The 13,441-nt window shown below is 31.3% G+C and overlaps 1 protein-coding gene and 1 long non-coding RNA gene across 3 annotated transcripts in view; one reads left to right on the top strand and one right to left on the bottom strand.

Annotated features, from left to right (window-relative positions):
- The window catches only part of LOC132750239 (potassium voltage-gated channel protein Shaw-like), a 101,410-nt gene that overhangs the window by 45,716 nt on the left and 42,253 nt on the right, over positions 1-13,441 (bottom strand). The window lies entirely within an intron of this gene.
- On the top strand, positions 8,147-9,068 carry LOC132750240 (uncharacterized). Its single transcript, XR_009628518.1, has 3 exons — positions 8,147-8,361; positions 8,545-8,636; positions 8,983-9,068. It is a non-coding gene; the product is annotated as an uncharacterized LOC132750240 (long non-coding RNA).

The following is a 13,441-nucleotide window of genomic DNA, read 5'->3' as shown; positions in this document are numbered from 1 at the left end:
AAGCTTTTCAAATGAATGGAAAGACAAAAATACACCATATAACATTTGCTAGATTGACAAAAACACGACCTGTTATATTAGCTAGAGACCGGTTGTTGACTTAGATAGCAAATTGCACGTCTTTCTATTGGCATTTACTATTGTGATAGACAACATTTCACCATATCATTGGAAGTAAAGTTTTACAATGCCATTGGGATATAGACAGGTAATCGGTCAACAGTGCACGGTTTAGGGGATTGTTTACATTAGACTGAGACAATCGATCAATCAAAATTAATGTCAAGGGTGTGTTACATGCAGAATCCGTGCATATTACTGAATTTAATCAATCAACATTTCAGTATGGACACAAATAAAATGACTTTTCCTAAATTAGCAAAGGAACATAAAATTCTTCTCATTAAGAAAATACATGGAGGAAATTTGGTTGTTTAAATATATTTCACAGAGAGATTTCGATATTTTTTCACTCATGGCTTTGCCACTTATAAAATTAGGCAACAGGTTTTCATGAAATTAAATTTGATAGTAATGCCCGCTCTCCCCCTGTTTCATGGCGTCACCAATTATACAAATTATTTTATGTGGTTCGGTAATAAGTACAATTAATATTATTATGGAACTTTGTTTATTTCCATTAATTCATAATTTTGTCATTTATCATCTGAATTCGAATTGATCTGTGCAACAGTGAACTATTTTTTTCTTTAATTTCACTGTAAAAACATCAAAATATAATTCACTGAGTAATTTCTGAAAATTATATCGATAATGTTTCTAAATTGAAGTTTGTGATTCAAAAGTATGATTGCCATGTTTCATTAATATTCAATTCAAATTTTATCTGTTTTAAAGTCTCTAAATCAATACAGAAATTATTTATACTATATTTTAGTCCAAACTCATCTCTATAGAAACAAAATTTTTATTTGAGATTTTGCCTTTTTATGAAATGCTGATAATAAATTTACTTTTTATTACCTTTTTATAACCTCTATATTTTTAACCGTGACGCAAAAGTAGTTTACAAATTTGAAACATAAAAGATATTGTAACATGATAATTTTTTTGTTATGACATTTTTTAATTTGGTAACAAATAGATATGAACTTGTATGAACTTATTGATAACAACAAATATGAATTTATTTATTCATACAATTTCAAATAATATACTAATATTTAATAATTCAAGGAAATAATAAAAATTTAATTGTTGATTTATAAAATTCATCATCAATTTAACTAATATGAACACATCTGCTGCGGATGTTTCAAAATTCAAAATTGTACCAGTTCATGTGAAATGTTGAATTCTGCTTAAGCCGGTGCTAGGGGGCGTGGACAGTAATTTGCACATGACATTACCGTCCATGAACAGGCTCAATCAAACCGAGCCTGCAACATTTTCAATTTTGCCGCTTTGAGCTTTCTTTAGGGATTCTTATTTTCTCTATCATGATTTGTAAAGTAATCTAGTAACAATATTGAAACATCAAAACATCTTTTTTTGTTGGCATCTAAATGTAAAAGCTAATTTCAAACGGAGACCTATATATAACGCATTGTAGCAAAAATGTTTCCGTTAAAGTCAGGATTTGTGAAAAATAGTACATGATCTCACGAGGGTAATTTCCTGTCCCCGACAACTAATTTTACGAGTCTTTGTGGACGTTGACTGCGTCACTATTTGAAATATTATTCGTCACAATCATACTCATTTTCTCGGGTCCTTGAGAAATTAATTGTCCCTGAATTGACAGAAAGGGATAAATTATTCATACTTAAATGTGAATTAGTACCGAACAAAAGTGTCTATTTAATACCCAAACATAGATCTGATAGTAGTAGTTATCCATAAAATGATTGAAAACACCACTCGGCATACTTCCTATACTTATTCTTCCATCTTTGAAGTAATTAACTGCTATTATCTCTCCGGTTGTTAAGACGGTATACCAGAAACATTAAGCTTATTTGTATCAACCTTGTAATTTAGTCCGTCTTTGTCATTTCGGATTATTTTACCGTTAAAAGTGTGTTTTTTACAGAAAATATTTTTACATTTGTAACAGAACACACACACGCTTAGCCATAAAGTTTATTAAGCATTAAATTAATGTAAAAACTTTGTCATAAGTATTTGATAGATTTACTTTTTTGTAACAAAAATTGCCCTGGTTACCAAAACATGATCTAAATCTTCAGATGTACGATGATTTAGTTATTACATAATAAACTGAATCCTCTATCTAAAAGTCGATATACAATAATGGTTTATCGGACATTGAATGAAATTCAGATAATAAGATATTTCAATAATGAATTAATGTTAATCAAACAGTAAAAAGTTGTTCATGAAACAGTGAGAAGATGGCCTGGTAGGCTTGTACACCATTATCATATCCCCTTTTCAAGCTTGCATTACATTTTACAAATAGTAAAATGTTTTAACTAACAGAAATGTAATACCACATTGCAACATAATCAAGTAATGCATTTGTAATTTTTCATAGAGAACTAACTAAACGAAATATGCACTGTTATTCTCTCAACATGACGAAACAGCTGAAATTATCCTGACATGGTTAGCAATATAGTATCAAGAGGCATGGTATAAAATCGCATAGAGACACAATTATAATTAGAAGTCTCCCGTTTATGTCATGGAACACCATAAAATGCTTATAAAACGAGGTTTACGCCCTTGTTCAAACATTAATCAGTACAAATGTTAACTCAAGTATTCTAGGCTGACAAACATCGACGCTGTGAAAATAAATGTCATTAAAATGTCATGAATTGCCTGTAAAAGTTTGAGATTAAATGAGCCGCGTCATGACAAAACCAACATAGTGCGTTTGCGACCAGCATGGATCCAGACCAACCTGCGCATCCGCGCAGTCTGATCAGGATCCATGCTTTTCGCTTACAAACCCTATAACAAGTAGAGAAACTGATAGCGAACAGCGTGGATGCTGATCTGACTGCGCGGATGCCCAAGCTGGTCTAGATCAATGCTGGTCGCAAACCCACTATGTTAGTTTTGTCGTGACGCGGCTCAAATGTTAACTTGAAATCAATTAGTGACAAAAAGATAACAAGCCAGATTAGAAGGCTGTAGAGAAATATTCCTTATTTGGATTTTCTTAAAAATCATCAAAAGAGTTTTTGGCCATTACTTGGGTCGGTTGATGCATATGCAGAGGATATAAGGCATTGTTAAAGCAGACATGATAGCGTAGAAAATGGGCTTGAAATGTTGAACTGCTTTCTGTTTTTACGGGTAAACTTTTTTACCAATTAATATGATATCTGTTTCAATATTCTTAAGATCAAGAAAGAAAAGATTAGTTCATAAATCAATAATTGGTTACAACTTTGTTACTTTCTTATATCTATGGTGAACTTTTAGGGAAATACCAACGAGCAGAACATACCGTTAAAACATGTACTTTATAACAACTTGTTGAGAAATATTAAAATATATTGAAATAGATTAAGGAAAGACATATTCTATGCGTGGAATACTTTACTGTTCAATACTTAAGTACAGTCAGGATTTTCTTTCATTGATTTGTAAACAGTTGGGCTTTATATGCGTGAGGAATTTCAATTTAAATATATAATCAATAACTTTTGTCTGATGAAATAAAATGATTTCTCTCATTCCTTTTCTTTTTTCTATCAGAGATACTATTATTGTTTCCCGGGAGCGTTTGACTTTCCATACAATGCGCACGAAGGGATAGACTTGTTGAGACTTTAAACAAAGTGACGCAAATAATAAACTCAGTAGTATTTCCATCTCATTTACATTTGACCGATGCATTATATATTTTACCAGTTTTTTTCCAATCCACTACGAGATAAAGAAACAAGTCTTGTAAAATGACAGGAACTATACAGGAACTATAATTTCTACATTCATTTTATTTTTAAAATTCAAGAATTTGTTTCTGAATTAGAATTATTCTGTAGTATTTATACCAATTTTAATAGATTTATATTAACTGGTTTCCATCATAAAAATGACTTTTAAACTTGAAAACATATACAGTGAATTAATTTCAGTGCTTGACGGATCTTTTTGTTAATATAAATTATTAAAATAATAGCATGTTGGAACAAAATCATTACAGTATAAGATGATCAGATTGAAAGAAAGATTAAACAGAACAGAACAGATCTTTTATTTCTGATTTGTACATAGTACATCATCATATACATAACATAATAATATTTGAGTAGCATGTAATTTTCAGTGCAATCAATATAAAGAAATTAATAAAATAAATAATATAAAGAGATTAATAATTGTAAATTGTAATTGTAACAATTGTCATTGTTCAGATATTTGTTATTAAGCCTCAGTTAAGTGAGGATGAACATATTTAAGAAGAAAAATCAATATCAAAAACTAATTTTTAATCTATCATTAAACTTTATTTTTAATAAACTAAATTTTATAAACTATCATTGAACATTATTTAACACTGTAGTTCTAACAGTCATAGCATTTTTGTAATATAGTGCTAATTTACATAGCTCATTTCTATTATTACTTTGCAGCAATGCAATAAATTTGTACATACTTGGGTTAACAAAATAATATCTTTTAATATAAAGGGTACGAATACTTGTATAACATGGACATATAAGAACAAAATGAAATTCATCTTCTAAGTCTCTTAAAGAACAACATTGACAATACCGTTCATTTCTTTGTATTCTATTTCTGGCATAAAGATACTAATGGCTTCGTCGTTAAATTAAATCGTAATACTGCAATTTATAATCCAAAAACAATAAAGTGACCGAAATACTTCTTTTTTTGCAGTACTAAATATATATTACACTTGGAACACAACCGACTTTCATTATTAGTAATGTCTGGAATTTGTGAAGGCACTGTTTTAATGACTCTGTCAACATTATGTTAGTGTTTGAAGTCTGTCTGGCTATTGGTTTAACATATTTGTTAACGGTAATATAGTTTATCTTGTCTCCTGCAAGACCAGTATTGGAACAGCGCAATCTATTTTCAGCGTTTGTGATAAGGTACAAAAGACGGAGACAATCTTAGACAACTCTATCATTACTGACACATCTTATAAAAATAAGATAATAAAGTTCGGCTGAACTGTGATACTGATATTATTCAACAATTTCATTCTATCAAACAGTACATTTTAAACTCCTTTATCTTTACGATTATTTACAATATAATAAATGTTTGAATTTTGTGTATATAACTATATTTATAATGTTATCTTGTATTATATGTATTACAAATGTAAATTTTTATTTGAGTTTATTTTTCTCCGAAAAATTATATTAAATTTCTCGATATTCAATGTTTGCAAAATATTAGAAATGGACCGACTAAACTTGTCTAAGATTGTAGAATTATTTATAAATATTTATAATCAGTTGGAAAATAACTGTCATAGTAGAAATATAATATAATAACAAACATATACTCATGTGATATATTTGTATTATTTTGATGGTAATAATAACAACATTTTTTTTGGTTAAGTACCTCCTACTTTAAGACCTGTGTGCGGCAACTAGGTACATCATCCGACTAAAATGTTTCTTACAGTAAATGTCTGCTGACCGAACCACTTTGACAGTTTTAAAATCATGAACATTCCAAGGATTTTATAAAACCAGAGGCAATTTATGGTCTTTTATCACGACTACATCGTATTTTGTTATTAAATCTTTTTTGTGTGTCACCTTATTAGTGGTCCTTTGCTGTCCAAAGTGCTTTATAATGTTTGCTACTTTTTTCTAACAGGACCTGGCAGATCAATGTGATATTGTAGACTACTTAACTCGTTGTATGGGGGGAACTGTTGCGATTAATATGTCTAGTTGATAGCTTATAGAAATCTTCTCAGGAATGTTCAAGTACCTCAGTCAATGAGCACATTTCTTGGTTATCAAAGATTTCAAGCGTTCGATACAAAAGCACCGATTACAGGCCCTGAATCGATTTACCTTTAATGTTCACGGATTGTTTTACGTGAAAATTGCCATTTACATTTTTGATCAATAAATGCAATCTGATTAAATCACCAAATTTCTCATTACTTATTTATCACATGGTTTTACTATATCGCTCTTGTAATAGGCGACATGCACACAAACATTTATTGAATAATATGTTTCCTGTAGCCGTTTGCAGTATTATCCACACGGTAAATATTTACCATTGCTTAAATACACATCAGTTTCTATCAGCATTGTTACCAGTATGTTTTTATAACCACACTTTATTTTCAGTTTTTTACATAATCTTTTCTGGTTTTAACAGTAAGGGAAACTTGCGAAAAAGGGGTCCAAAGCTACACAAATTTTTATCATATATGCCTACAAATAAATCATTTAAAGAAATCGACCAATGACTCGAGAAAACATACTAGCACAGCCAAAATTATTAATTAAAAAAACACCTAAACTTAAATATGTTTGCGGACGGCATAAATTTACCTTAAGTTACCTCCATCCATGGCAATGCTTAAAACGAATTCAACAAATACATCGAACATATAATAAGAATCATGTGTTCATATGGATAGACACATCACTTGTTTGTATCTTACTTATATAAAATAGTGTTGAAACTGCACGAAGTTTCTTTCTTTCGTTGTTAAAGAAGATGATCAGAATGAGTAGGGACAGATCAAATACTAATGACGGAATTAATCAAACAGACCCAGATATAAACTAGAATCTTAACTTAATTAGGTCAAACAAGACAAAATTTAGGTAGTACAGACAAGGAAACAAGCTTAATTTACAGACTTTGCTGAAAACTGCAGAAAAAAACTGTTTATTTCAGAAAACGACAATCGCTACCATTTCAAATTACTAAATACTCACATTTTCAACATATTTTAGAGAGCTTTCTTTTCCAAAAATCTAAGATACGTACCTAACATTTAACATTATGAATTTTCTGCACAAAATGTTTGAAACACAGACTAATTTTCCCGCGAACTCCCGAATTGTTACAAATCTTAACAATGAATTTGAACATGACATTCGTTTAACTTAAAATATTTCGTTTCAGGGTTAAATAATCTTGTTCAAAATGTTCAAACAAAACAAAGAAGTTCTTTCTTGCTTTCTCCGATTGTTGAAAGATAAGCAACTTGTTTGGTAGACAATATAAATTAGGAGGACGTTTCTCTCAACGAAAGAAAATTTGATATAACTAAGTCTAGACCTTTAGTAGATAAAACTTGTTATTCGTTCCTGTTATTCCGCTAAATAAATGCGAACTCAATATCTTGGTCACACGTAATGACGTGGAGAGAAAATAAGACAAATAGATAAAAGAGTTACTACATGTATACTAATGCAACATCAAGACTATAGCTTTCTTGTTTATTTTATCTAACCGAAGCATATCTAATACATTAATAAATATGATACAAATGTATAAAGTTAAGTGTCATACTAAATTGATATCAACAATCGAATATTTCAAATAATACTTGATTTAATTGAATAGGTTTGTTTTCATTATTAGAACCTTTCCACTGCTCATAAATATGATATATGTTACATCATTTAAAACGTGTAATTGTTACAAATATAAACATTAATTAATCATTTCATGAAACAACAAGTAAATTGTATTTTGAGAGTGTATAAATATCTGTCAAAATATGATGAATTATTGTACTGATAATAAATAAGTACTCAGTTGTTAATCAGAAATATTGCATGTTTATGTAAAGTATTTCGATTTTACTGAGTTAAAGGAAAAAGATAATTGTTAGGTTAGCTGGATACACGCAAATACAAATGTAGAACTATTTGTCAATTTTATTCCTGAATTTGTATACTCATTTCCATTTTCTCTAAAGAGTGATATCTTGTTGGGTAAAACCACAGCAACATTCGATATCGTTCACGTGCTGCCATGTTTATTGTTTCAACATTCTTAGGCAGCACACCACACTAAATGAAGCCGCAGCTTCGAATGGCCAGGGAGGATTTCATGGAAATAGTGACTATTGTGGATTTAAATGACTGGTTGTCTTTAAAATGCATTTCAGCATGAAATTTGTTTTTGTGACATGTAATATGATCATTGGCAAATTCGAAAACATGGTTAGAAATCACATGCTGATTATTATTGATGTCAAGGTCGCCATTGTTTGTAAACATTGCTTTTAAACAGCATGCTCGGTGAAAACAAGTAATTTTACAGGGGGGTACAAACTTTCAGCAATAGCAAAAAATCTACAAGGCCAAGCACCTATTTCTTTGTGATATTTTGCATGCATAGGGAGTTGCTAAAGTAGTGACAGAGTTTTTGTAGACCGTATATTTGCAGGTAATTTTTGCTGAAGGGACGAAAAATGTTATTTGGGGTCTCGGACCACTATATATTTTTGGCTTTTACGGAATAAATTGGAATTTTTTTAACTGCCTGACTGTTGCATATGGGATGATTTCATTACAGATTTGCAATGGTATGACATATATGTTCTTAACAAAATGTGTTTTCTTTTTCCAGGTTGTGTAGTTTGGGATCAGATTTATCAGACATATTGCTTGTAGGACATTGACGGCAGAAACTTGAAATTTAGTGTGGAGTGCTACCTTAAGGTAAAATGAAATTTTTTCAATGCTTGTTTTTTCTCATTAAACTTCGTGTAAATACTTTAGAATACACACTGACTACAATGATGATGAAATTTCATAATAATATTAAACACAGTGCCAGAAAGTCAGCTTTAAAAAGGGGAGGTAACTCAAATTCCAGAAATTCTTTGTGAAATGTATTAAAGGTGCTGTGTCTGCTGTGTTGATTACACCTTCTTATTCTAGGAGATACAGCTTTAGAAGAATGCTAATTTTCACATATAGAGCTATGAAGGTTAAATTAGATGTTGTTTTCCTGCTTTTTATGACTTTTAAATTAGGAAAAAGGCATGCATTTAATGAATTTCAGCTGTATGTGTGAAATATGGCCATCCGAAGTGTTTCGAGTGATGCAAAATCATTGTATGGAGGTAAATTTTTGCTGGAAATCACTTTTTAAGGACAAGTGGATATATAATCTAGGTTTTCTGGTGAGATTGTGACCATTTTAAAGCTGAGCGAGCAAGATCGACTAGTCGGAAAATTTGGTTTTTGCACTGTCACTTGGTGAATTTCGATTCCCTAGGAGACCCACATTGTGATGTCTATAATGCTGTGAAGGCCCTGACAAATGCTTTGTCTCTTTGTTTTTGACTTTACACATAAACCTATATGAACATTGTGCATGCCAAATAGATTTTCTACTGTGTAGGACTGAAAAAATAGCATATATTAGTGTCTGGCAGGAACATATCTGATATATTTTGTGCCCCCCCCCCCCCCCCAGTGTCACATGAAGCCAGTTTATTCTTAAACTGTATGGCAATTTGTTGAATATTTCTTCCATATCATATGACATAAGGATATATTTGTGCAAATTAGTTGTATAGATAGTATGGAACCCATTTTGTCTACACCTTTCATTGGGAATTCTTTCTTTTTCTACATGCACTAAAAACAGCGTGCCGAGGGCTGAAAATGGGGCAAACGGTATAGTTCATTAAAGGCACTTATAAAGAAAAGCAAACAATTCCTAGCAAAATTAAATCATTTTATTTATTGAAATATGCATAAATTTGCAGAAAAAGTCTGTATAAAGTTCAGCAATCAATGTTAAGGTGCTCCTTAATTATGAAGACGTAAGATGTCAAACAAACCAGTATCACGTGACTTCCGGTCTCTCAGCAGCTGTGATATAAACTTTTTCATATAATTGCAAACATAATACATGTATATAACTGATTTCATTTCTAAATCTACCATTATTTCGTGTAGTCGATAACAGCACTTATTTCACGTTCAAAAAGTTTGAGTTGCTCTTAAGTCAGCAGTGCTATTTATTCTGGTTATGTTAAAATATACATACCATTGTAATTTTTAATAATTCGGAATTACATTTCAGTAGATATATGAAAGTATACTACTTTTCTATATAATTTTCTTAACAAAACTCATTGCTGTGTTGTGTAAAGTTATGTACGCCCAAGTTAAAATGAATTGTATTGGATCCCTACATTAGATGTTGTTTAAATTTAACACGTGTTTTTTTCATTAGTTTGAAAGTATGATGAAAAAAAGAATTGATTTGTCCTCAAAAAGTTATTACTTAATGCCAATACATCAGGGACCTCTTCTGCAATTAAATAGCTTTTTATTGCACTTCAGTTTTGTATGAAATAAAGGAAATAGATTGAATAATCAATACGGCATACATCAAAGCAGCGTATTTTATCAAATGAAGTCATATATGTTGTCTCGGCCAGAGGTTACAGCTTTAATTGATTCAATGGTTTGTGCAACTTTTGTATAGTTACATTCAGTGCATGATTGACAATTTAATGGAAGTTAACAAAAAAAGTAAAATACGTTGATTAATTTAAACTAATTGCGTTGATAATAACAAATAATTTATATGTGATAAAAACAACAGTAAAATATTAAAATAGAAATCCTAATCCTAATGATTGCCAAACTATGAAAATTAATTCTGAACTTATTTAGCTTATGTTCTTAGACAACGGTGAAATTGTATTATTTCACCACGTTCCCTTATACTTAGTGGACCTGCTATATGATCTCACCCACGCTCACTAACACCAAGTGAACCTGCTTTATGATATCACCCACTTTCACTAACACTAAGTGACCCTGCTATATGATATCACCGACTTTCACTAACACTAAGTGACCCTGCTATATGATATCACCCACTTTCACTAACACTTAGTGAACCTGCTATGTGATACCACCCACTTTCACTAACACTTAGTGACGCTGCTATATGATATCACCCACTTTCACTAACACTAAGTGACCCTGCTATATGATATCACCCACTTTCACTAACACTTAGTGAACCTGCTATGTGATCTCACCCACTTTCACTAACACTAAGTGAAGCTGCTATATGATATCACCCACTTTCACTAACACTAAGTGACCCTGCTATATGATATCACCCACTTTCACTAACACTTAGTGAACCTGCTATGTGATATCACCCACTTTCACTAACACTTAGTGACCCTGCTATATGATATCACCCACTTTCACTAACACTAAGTGACCCTGCTATATGATATCACCCACTTTCACTAACACTTAGTGAACCTGCTATATGATATCACCCACTTTCACTAACACTAAGTGAACCTGCTATATGATATCACCCACTTTCACTAACACTAAGTGACCCTGCTATATGATATCACCCACTTTCACTTACACTTAGTGAACCTGCTATATGATATCACCCACTTTCACTAACACTTAGTGACCCTGCTATATGATATCACCCACTTTCACTAACACTAAGTGACCCTGCTATGTGATATCACCCACTTTCACTAACACTTAGTGAACCTGCTATATGATATCACCCACTTTCACTAACACTTAGTGCACCTGCTATATGATATCCCACTTTTTCACTAACACTAAGTGACCCTGCTATATGATATCACCCACTTTCACTAACACGTAGTGAACCTGCTATATGATATCACCCACTTTCACTAACACTTAGTGAACCTGCTATATGATATCACCCACTTTCACTAACACTAAGTGACCCTGCTATATGATATCACCCACTTTCACTAACACTTAGTGAACCTGCTATATGAACTCACCACCCTTACATTTAATGAACTCTCCGCATGATATCACCCACGTCCCCTAACACTAATTGAACTTTCTGCATTGTATACCTAAATGTTCTATTAGCACCAAGTGAACCTGTTGTATGATGCCACCCACGTCACTTTGCAATCAGCGAGTCTACTGTAAGACAGGCACTACATATGCCCATAGTAATTGATCAGTCAGATGATGATACCACCAGCGTCCCCTTACACTCGGTAAATCTGATGAATGATTAACTTAAGTTATCAATAAATTATTTACTAAATCAGCACAGACATGACTTTTTATGGTAGATAGTATATTAATTGTTATATACGTTTTGTAAACAACCTTGAGAAAAAAGTCTTTATTAGTTCACAATATCTATATAACTGTTAAATAATAAGGACTTTCAAGTTTACTTCCAGAAACGTCAAATATTGAAACACATTACCCTTAGGCAACTGTTACCTTTCACATTGACTTAAAAATAATATTGTAAATATTACATTTTTATCTCAATTTACAGAATATTTTACAGAATATGTTTACACATGTGCTAAAACACAAATTTTATGAAATACCTGTATGATGAGATTCTATGTTAATTGATATATGCATAATGTGTTATATTGCTAAATAGCCTCAGAAACTAACAATTTATATGATACTATTAATAAGATAATTAGCGGTGTGATATAGGTCTTATCCTCATAATTCATTAACTTCTCGGCAGATTGTTGTGATTACACTGAACATTAAGACTTAATTGCTAGACAACTTTAATCAATAAACTCGCCCCTACAGACATTTATACAATGCTTTCTTACATTTCAAATCTGCAAAAGATCTTGCAGTTAGCAAGTCAATAAATCTATGTATATCACTCCAGACTGTATATTATGGTCTATCTAGAAAACGGAGATAATATAAAAAGAACTTTATTGTTCATGAATGCTGACAGATTGTTGAATGTGAATTAAACCGTATTTGATATACATGACAATCTTTCTTTCTCAACAACGGGACAATCGATGTAATGCGCTTAATATTACATTCAATAATATCCAAGGATAACGTTCGTGTTATCATTTAAATTCAACCAGCTTGTCAGCTTTGATTAAGTAAATGAAAACGTATTTCTGATTTATATTTTGATACAAATTTTTTCAATCAATAAGTTTGATTTTGATACAGATATGTGTTAAAAGTTCCGTAACTTGATGGATTTAAATTGAATTAACACTTCTACTTTGTATTTTGAGTGTTGACAAATGCATACTATATTCGTTATCTATACTACAAAATTATTGTTTCAATTTCACTATCAAAGGATAAATGCTAGTGGCGGAAGTATGTTGCTTTAGCAGCACAACTAAACAACTTAGTGTGTGTTGTTGATTAACACCGATACACTTGGATATGCAATTAAAAATATTAAATTGAATTTTACGTTTTACATAGAAAAACAAATGGAGACATTTTCACACATTGATATGATGTAACAATATTAAATAAAGATAGATATTCGGAAATCATTAATGTAACATCTTGTCCCTTTTAATGAAGTTGATAATTAATAAAAGCAACGGAAAATGTACCATTTGATACAACCATGTTTGATAAATGTAAAGAAAGTAAAACCAAGCCAGTGAATTTGTTCGTGAAAGACCAAACTGTATGCTGGTAGTCACCACAATCTGGCT

Source organism: Ruditapes philippinarum, unplaced genomic scaffold (assembly GCF_026571515.1).
Source record: "Ruditapes philippinarum isolate M1 unplaced genomic scaffold, ASM2657151v2 ctg873_1_1_1_1, whole genome shotgun sequence".
Taxonomy (NCBI): Eukaryota; Metazoa; Mollusca; class Bivalvia; order Venerida; family Veneridae; genus Ruditapes; species Ruditapes philippinarum.
This window is presented reverse-complemented; position numbering and strand designations above follow the sequence as displayed.